We start from the raw sequence: 8,573 nt of genomic DNA on the forward strand, positions 1-8,573 counted from the left end.
ATTTACATCTGAAAACAGAACAGACCTTGCCTGGAGGCTTGGACAAACAACTCCTTTCACTGCCTGCTTCCCATGAGGCTTTCCCCTCCCTCTCCAAAAGGAAATTTCCAGTAACTGAGGTATAAAAATGAATGCAAGACTCTGCTCCAGAGCCAGCTGTAAAACTCATAGGGGAAGAGAGTTCCTTGTCCCACAGCCAGCACCAAAGCAGGTCACAGCCTTCGTGTGTGGGGAGCAAGGGAAGAGGCAGCTCTGTCTGCATTCCTCCTGGTGCAGGTCAGGTTTTGGGGGGTGGATCCAGGTGCCCAAACCTGCAAGCACTACCAGCACCATGCCGTAAGGCAGGTTTCCCTAATGGAGGGTTCTGGGTCCCTGGGGGAGGTTGTGATGCCATGTCACCTGCTAGGACACCACGGGGTGCAGCAGACCCTGGTTTTGTGTGAGATTGCATGAAGGGATGGAAACAGACAGAAATTTGGTAATGGGGAACCTTCCTCCTCTTCTACACACCACCATGACACAGCCTGGGAATAACCACCATGACTCAGCTAAGTAGCAATCTCTAGCAAATTTTGAAGGAATGTCTTTCTGCCATATCCCATTCATCTTCCACCAGGATTTTGCATAGAAGATTAGGATTTGGGCCACGTGGTTCTCTTGCAAAAGTCCTGCATGTGTCTTCCATTCTTCCATAGCTGTCAAGCTTGTCCATGCATCTGGCTGCACAGGTCCCTGAAGCTTTCAAGGAGCTGTTGACTGCAGATGTTGCCACGTGGGAGTGAGACCTTATGTTTCTCACAGCAGACCTGAAGGAAAGAAAAAAAAAAAAAGCTGGGTAGTTAAATAGCAGTCATCAGAACACATGCAAGAGTCAAACAGCAAAAACATCCCTCCTATGCACAGACTCTTGCATGAAGCTGTACTTACATTTACCTGCTGCAAATCTCCAATGCCTGGACTACTCTGGGTAATGCAATCCATGGGCCCACAGTTGTGGGCAGCATCCCTGTTGTTCCCTGCTCACTCTAGCCAAAGCTGGTCACTCCTCTTCTGGGAGGTCATTTCATGCTAACATGAAACAACCAAAGACAACACTTTTCCAAAGTCCTCCCACCTCCACATACAGAATGGAAAAATATGTGCAACTACTGTGTCCCTGGCTGGGAGAAAGCAGATGATTCCCAAGGTACCTTCAGGTCACACCCCAGAGTGGCAGCTAAATTGCAGGGCTGGGATGGAAGGAGGAAGGTGACCTTCCTTTGAGCACATCCCATAACTGATTTCACTGTTACTGCTACCCCGAGCTTGAGTGAGGCTTACTAACCTGTGCTACACATGTGTTTCCACCACCCTGTAGGCTCAGCCAGGTCTTCTGGGATTTGGGAGCCTATTTACCCAGGGGATTTCAGCAAACAGGAGATTAAGTGACTTGCAGTGTTTTAAAAACCTGTTCCTCAATATCTTTTCTAAAGCAAAGGTGATGCCATGGGTAATTTCTTTAAAGGAGGGTATAGAAGTTGGTGGCTGATAGCCAGTTCATTATATCACAATCAATTTTCATTAAAAAGGAAAAGCTTGTGTGCTTATTAATTGTTTCTCTAATTGCTCTCTCTCCCTGCTACCAGGGTAACCCGCTGTCTGCTTGTTCCTGAAGGACCCAGGTCAGAGCCCTGCATAGCTCATCTCTGATCTGCTAACACGGGGAACTATAAATAAATGGTGACACCGGAGAGCGGAGGAGGAAGGTGGAAAGGGGCTGTGCTCCTTAACCTGAGATACTGTCCACTCAGCTTATCCAGCAAAAGGTGACGGGTGAAAATCTGTAAATATTAACTGAGGGGGACTATTTCCAATAGCTGAGGACTCTGGCCTGGCAGAGATAAAACAAAATTCTCCAGCCCTGAGCTGGACAACTTTGGACTAAAAAGAAGTTGCAGATTATTTAAAGTCAAGCAAACAGCTGCATGTTCTCAACTAAGAAGTATTTTTAAACCATGAGGACCTGCTTAGCTTCAAGATCTGCTGCAGCTTACTCAAAAAAAAAATAAATCTCCAATTTGTGACTGCAAAGGAATCCCTTAGGAAACTGCAAGGAGATTGCAGGTCTTCCAAATGAGTCCTGGCAAATCACACCAGAGGATTTAAGACCTTACAGTGACAGTCATCCCTCTGACTTTTATCCCTCTTCGCTTCTGTCACCAGCTGCTGCTGCCAGCATGGAGGGGGAACACAGCAGCACAGCACAGTTGCCTGAACGGGATCAAGCCCGGTTTAATTAATAGAGCTCTCGTGGAGGGAGCAGCAGCGGGGCTCACGTACCCCTCCCCTAGGCACCAGGGAAGCAGGAGGACCACCGAGGAAAGGCCCCTCAGCATTGGCAGGGCAAGCCTGGGACGCCCTGCCCATGACACAGGGTAAGGGCTGCGAGGGAGGGGATGCTGCCGAGAGACCTTGCTGCAAGGACACACAGATGGGAGTGAAGGAGCAGGAAGAAGAGCCCTGCCTTCTCTTTTGTCCCTGCTGTAACTTGAATCATGCATCTAAGCTTTCAGCGCCCTGCACTGCTTATGACACGATGCTTCCTAACGAGGAAATTTGCAGAGAGGGAAGTAGAACTGGTGTATACAGCAATGAGGGCCTCGGGGAGGTGACGCTACAGCCATAGTTGTTCCACCTCCCTGTGAGCCGGAACGCCTATGCCTGTGCAGGTACACGTGTTACACACAGGCACGCTCACACTCACTCCCCTACCTTTGCTAACAGCAGAGGCAGCCACAGAGTCCATATTTTCTAGGTTTTACTTCTACATCTCCAAAAAGCAAGTTTGCTTCTGTTTCTGATTCCCTGCAATTATCGTGAAATGCCTTCAAGAGAGCAGCTCTGTCTTCTCGGGTGAGTGAGTCTTTGATGTCCAGCACTGCACTCAGGTGTTCCTTCCTTACCAAAAGGATAAGAGGACAAGTCAGTGAATGAGTCAAGGAAAAAAAAGCTTGCTTCCTATCACTCAGTTTTGCTGACTAGACCAAAGATTGGAAGCTGCTGAGCTGCTTTTAGACACCCTCTGGCCACCTAACAAGGAGGAGGCTGTACCACAAGAGCTGTGTGGGATATGGCTGAGCTCACGGGTCCCAAGCCCAGTGCACACAGCAACCCTGTGAAACTGTGGAAATCTTCACCTCAGGTTTCTCCTAGAGAAAGATCTGTATCTACCATAAGAGGTTTTGGATAACTCTGCATTTGACCACTTAGAGGCATTTTTGGTATCTTTTCTCCCCTCAAATGGAGCTATTTCTTGTTCATTTGGAAGGCTTAGGATTTTAGTTCTACATAGCATTGCTTCACTGAGCAGGGCTAGACCATATTAGTCTGATTAACAAACAGGACAAATGTATCCAAGCCAAACATATTTTATATATATCTCCTCATAAATACATAGTTTTAGATATATATTACTATTTTTATATATGTGTATACATATATTAAGAAAGTAAGCATTGTTATCCTGTACCAGTTAAGCAGCTTTTAACACCATTTTCAAAAGGAGTAAATGCTTAGGAAAAGATTATAGAAACCAGACAAAGCATAACATCATCTCTCTTTGTCTTTTTTTTTTTCTTCTGCTTCTGGCAGTCTGCAGTTTAGTGACTTCCTTCTCTGGGGGTTATACCATGACTGTCATGTTGAATAGGCACTGAAATAATTATCTTCCACAAATTGTCTGTTCCCCATTTGAAGCTATTCACACTTTTGGCCTTCACAGCATCCTGTGACAGAAAGCTCTGCACTGTAATCATGTTAATTTTGAAAAATACAGTCACTAGCACAAGACATCAGAACAAAAGATAAATGTAATATACCACAGACTTTGGAACAAATGCAGTTAGCTAAGATCTCACCTTTCTAATAAAAGTTGGGTTTCATTTCTGTTAACAGCTTCCTGTGAGAAATGGAAGCGTATATTCTTGCTGAGTACACCTAGGATTTTGTGGAAATGAGTTATAACTAGAAAAGGATTGGTGAAGTGTTAAAGCCAAAAGCCAAGTGCTTGAAAGTTATGAAATGCCTGAGTTAAGGATGTTCTTGAAACCTACATTTGTCACACATGTGCCCGTAAATTGTCCATTCAGGTAGTATTTTTCCACAGCATTCCTGCTTTGTTGACAGCCATTTCATCCATCCTTCATCTTTACAGAAGGACATCTCAACTTCACTGGTTATTGTCTGGCAAAGTTATAAACTATGTTAATTAGCATCTGTGAATAGGCAGCACCGACTGCATTCAAAGGCAAGCACTGTGCCTAGCCCAGCATGCTGCCAAAAGTATCACAGAACTAATACTGCTCTAGGTCTTCTGGTGACAAGTAATCATGTCAGAAACCACAGAGGTCAAACCAATAAAAGACCTTACCTTAGATCAGGAAATTCTTTGAGAATGGGCAGAAGGGCTATTTTCATACCCTCAGCATCGGAAGCTTGAATAAGTTCTAAAATGGCTTTTATAGGATCTTTGAGGGGACCCGCTGCAGGACCCTGGGGAGAGAAACAAAGGTGTGTTCAGGGCAAGGGAAGCAGCATATAAGTTAAGAACTGGACTTGTATCAGACTGGGGATCTCACTGCATGGGTTAGGAGCTTTGCAAGACTGCCTCTGCATATATAGAGGCCTGTTTTCCCTCCAGGGTAGGAGAAAAGAAATTGGGGTGTAGCTACAGACTGCTTCCAGGGCAGGTGGGCAACTACCTTCAGCAGCGCAGATTCCCCTCCTGCATTTCCTTTGGCAAAGCGGGCAAACATAGTTCATTTTCCCTACATCACCCATCCCCTCAAGGCTGTTTCACCCTCTGGGAAGTGGTTTGCTTCCAGAGGTAAGCACAGCCCTGTACCTAGGTGAAAACAAGCTCTGTTTGCCAGACATGATGCAATTTCTCCTGCCCTGGAGCAAGCCCAGGGACAGAAAAGCAACCCTGGGGAGGGGGTGAAGGGACACAGATCCTCTAAGAGAAAAACTGAAAAGATGGGAAGCAGGCCTGGACACTGTAAAGGATATGACATGGCTGGTAGATGCTGCATATGGGCAACTCCCCCTAAACTGGAGCACACAGAAGAAAAAAGCCTCATCAAGAAACACACAGCATTTTTAGCAAAGCTGGATGAAGCAGAATGTGGATGAACTGCCAAGGGAGAGCTTCAGTTTTGCTCACATTTTTCATCGGTGCAGTAATGCGATTAAATTGCTTCCCTGAATTATTGATGCCATCACGTCAACGGAGACTCTGTGACAAAGCAAACCTGGAGAATGGGCTGCCAGACTGGGGCAGGAGAAGCCCAGGTTCCCCTGATCTCCACGGGGCATAAGAAACAGCAGGCCACATTCTCAGCGCGGCTCACCTCCGCATTGAACATAAATTAAAAATAATAGTAATGTTTGAAGACAGCCTTCTATCTCTTCCTCTGCACTGCTGACACACAGCATGTCTAGCTCTGCACAGCGCACAAGCTGTACTCAGCTCCTAAGGCACCGATACTGTATAGCTTCATACTTGGCAAGCTCACTATTACAAAGTGCTAATTAATTTGAAGGTGTCATATTTAGTTAAGCACTATACGGACAGGCAAGGTCAGAGGTAAACAGCCTGCAATCTAAAGAACAAAAAAGTAGTGCGTTGCCAGCAGTGCTTTAGTGCCTTTGACATGTATTGCTCTTAGGAGAGAAACAAGGTATTTCCTAATGTGTTTTGAGGATGGAGGGGAAGGAAGAGCCTGAAGAGAGGGCAGAGCAGGGCAAGAGGCAGGTGCAGCCTGTGCAGCAACTGCACCATAAATTCAGTCTGCAGCAGAGTACATATTTTGCATGCATAGCTGTGTACCGCACTTGACTGAGGATCAGGCTGTCCCCTACAAACCACTTATACATTTCCTCCCTGAGGTTTTCAGTGCTCCCACATCAAGTAAGAAAGCTAACAGACTGGGGACGCCACTGCTAACGAGATGCAGACTTTTTTCACCCAAGCTGAATGTAGGGTTTTAGTGGAGAATTAGATTTTCTGTATCTCCTTTACACTATAAAACCAGCTTTCCTTGCACATTACATCAAAAACTGGTGCTGAGCACAGCATTACTGGTAAACTTCAGAGTTAAGATTAGAGAATCCTCCAGCTATTCCCAATGGCTCAATTGCTCAAAGCATTGACTTGTCTGTGATTGATCACTCCAGGCGAGGTGGGTCTTTAGCTTAAAAGCACTGGCAGCTTCCAGCTTTCCACCACGAAACTAATACATTAATTGTAACAGGTCTGAGAGCTTTTTAGAGAAGCTACAGACGATCATTTTGATTTCATTTTATTCTTCGGACAAAGTAAGAATTGCTGACAAATTACTTGCAGAGGGACTCGTCTGGGAGAAAATAGATTTCCAGTCCCTAGCACTTAAATTCACAAGTCATGAGAATGCCTCAGAATTTGTGAAATTATTAAAACCAGTAACACCAAGGTTTTATTATCTGCTCTGCCACATCTGAGTCCTGTTACCAGACTGACTTTGCAACCATTAACGTGATGATCAGTCTAGCCTCTTACAAAATGGTATGCCTGTGAACTCTCAGCCTGCATTTGCAAAAGAGCTGTGCTGGGGGCCATTGCACAGCAGCAATTCTCTGGCTGGAGCAGCAGCAAGAGGGGATGCTGCTGGCATTGCAGTTCTTGCCTTGGGTAATCAAGGGACCCATGTGACAGCCTGGTGGCATCCACAGATGCTGTATACAGCGCTGCCAATTACACCATATTATATATTAAACAAAGGGGCTTTTTTAACCTTCCAAAGTTGCTTCTGTAAATTAGACCGAGCATTTTTCGTAAGTTTTCTCCAAAGGTGTGGCTCTGCTTTTACACGCTGTCTACCCCTTCTGCAATGCATCTTTACCTCCTCACTGTGTGAGGTGTTTAGTCCCGCAGGAAGTCTCGCTCCTCCCTGCAACCATCACCAACCACAACAGCATCAGCATGTTTCCACCCATGAGGAAACGCTGCAGCACAGGGAAATGGCTCAGGAAGCCATCAGCCCAGCTCTGAGGGGCTGGGAAGGGCCTGCAGGGAGGAAGGAGGCCAGACGGAGGGGTAACAACACAGACTCCATGTCCAGGGAGGAGCAGCCATACAGGGCAATCCACGGAGAAGGCGAAGATGTGGAGCAGCTGATTTGGTTCACCACTCCAGGGACTTAAACACAGCTCTTCCTCATCTGCGCCCCCTTACCATGTACCAGAAGATTGCCTGGGGGAGCTGATTGTTCCGGAGTCATCTCACCAGCTCAGAGGAGTGTGCCTCATTCTTATTTCAGTGGCAGGAGTGTGAAACTTGTCTCCTCTTGTCACACATTTTAAAACTATAAACTAACAGCTTCTGACAGACCAGAAGGGCCGTCAGCACATCTGATTGTCATTTCTGTGAAGCTGGATACCACTGTGGTATGACCTCTTAAGCTTTTCTGTTTCTTTCAGAGCTTTTTCCTCTGCTGGTACTGTTCTTGACGACAGAGAGCAAAACTGTAACCATATCAAAGACTTACTAAGCACTCTTTAAAGACAGTTTGCAGCATCCTATGGTCTTCTTCTATCTTGCTGACAATCCTCCTCCTCTGCACAGAAGATGGTTTCCTGGAAGTGGTCAGGAGGGCCTGCACATATTCTGTAATAATGATGGTGTTGGCAGCCTTGACGAGGGCCTGTACCAGAGAAAGACACCCAGATTAACTTCATTGTTCTAAGCAAGGATCAGACCATACCTATAGGACTGACTAGTATATCTGACAGCAGATATAGGGTCCATGCAGATGGTTGTTTCATTTCTTTGCTTAAGTATCCCTTTAAAATGCCTGGTCTAACACATGGAGTACCTCTAAGCTGTGTATGTGGATGACATAAACATTGATGATAAGGGTGGAGACATCCCACCAAAATCAATGGGATCAGTTAGCTGAGTCAGAGATCACTCACACTCCAGAGCAGCAGTGACATCTGGTTTAGCCCCAAGCTAACAAACATGCCCCTTGGGGCCAGCTTGGACTACAAAGCCAGATCCAACCTCCCTGGAGCATCCCCACAAGGTATGTCCCAGGGCCATACACAGAGAAGTCACCTGGGCATTTCTGAACCTCTGCTGAGAAACCCCAGTGCCGAGATCATGCAGTGCCTGAAAGGGGGAGGGAGAACGAGCGATCCAGAATTTCAAGGGGAGATGGGCTGCTGCACAGAAACTACACTTTCATTAGCAATTGAAATCAGAGCAGTTTTAGGCTGCAGTCCAAAGGTACAGGAAATCCCCAGCCCTGTCCAAAACAGACAAAGCAAGAGACAGGCAGCTCTGGCACAATGCTCCACCACTGAGATGCTGCTTGCCCCAGCACTAATGTGATATAATGTCCAGTGACAGGCTCTGAACAACAGCAGAATAGCTCCTAATTTTTTCTGTTCCATTACCTTTTTCCACATTTCAAAACGTTAATTAAAATCAGCACTGACAACGAGCCTGCAGACCTGGGAGGGTAAGAGAAAGGGATTCCAGTGCATAGGGGGACACG

General features: G+C 46.2%; 1 long non-coding RNA gene across 1 annotated transcript; it reads right to left on the reverse strand.

The window, feature by feature from the left end:
* Positions 1-296: 296 nt before the first annotated feature.
* Positions 297-7,652, reverse strand: LOC141962062 (uncharacterized). The gene is made up of 4 exons (XR_012633856.1): positions 7,563-7,652; positions 4,409-4,530; positions 2,752-2,937; positions 297-806 (listed from the first exon to the last, which is right to left on the reverse strand). It is a non-coding gene; the product is annotated as an uncharacterized LOC141962062 (long non-coding RNA).
* Between the last annotated feature and the right edge of the window lie 921 nt (positions 7,653-8,573).

The sequence above is a fragment of the Athene noctua genome, chromosome 6 (assembly GCF_965140245.1).
Source record: "Athene noctua chromosome 6, bAthNoc1.hap1.1, whole genome shotgun sequence".
In the NCBI taxonomy this organism is placed as follows: domain Eukaryota; kingdom Metazoa; phylum Chordata; class Aves; order Strigiformes; family Strigidae; genus Athene; species Athene noctua.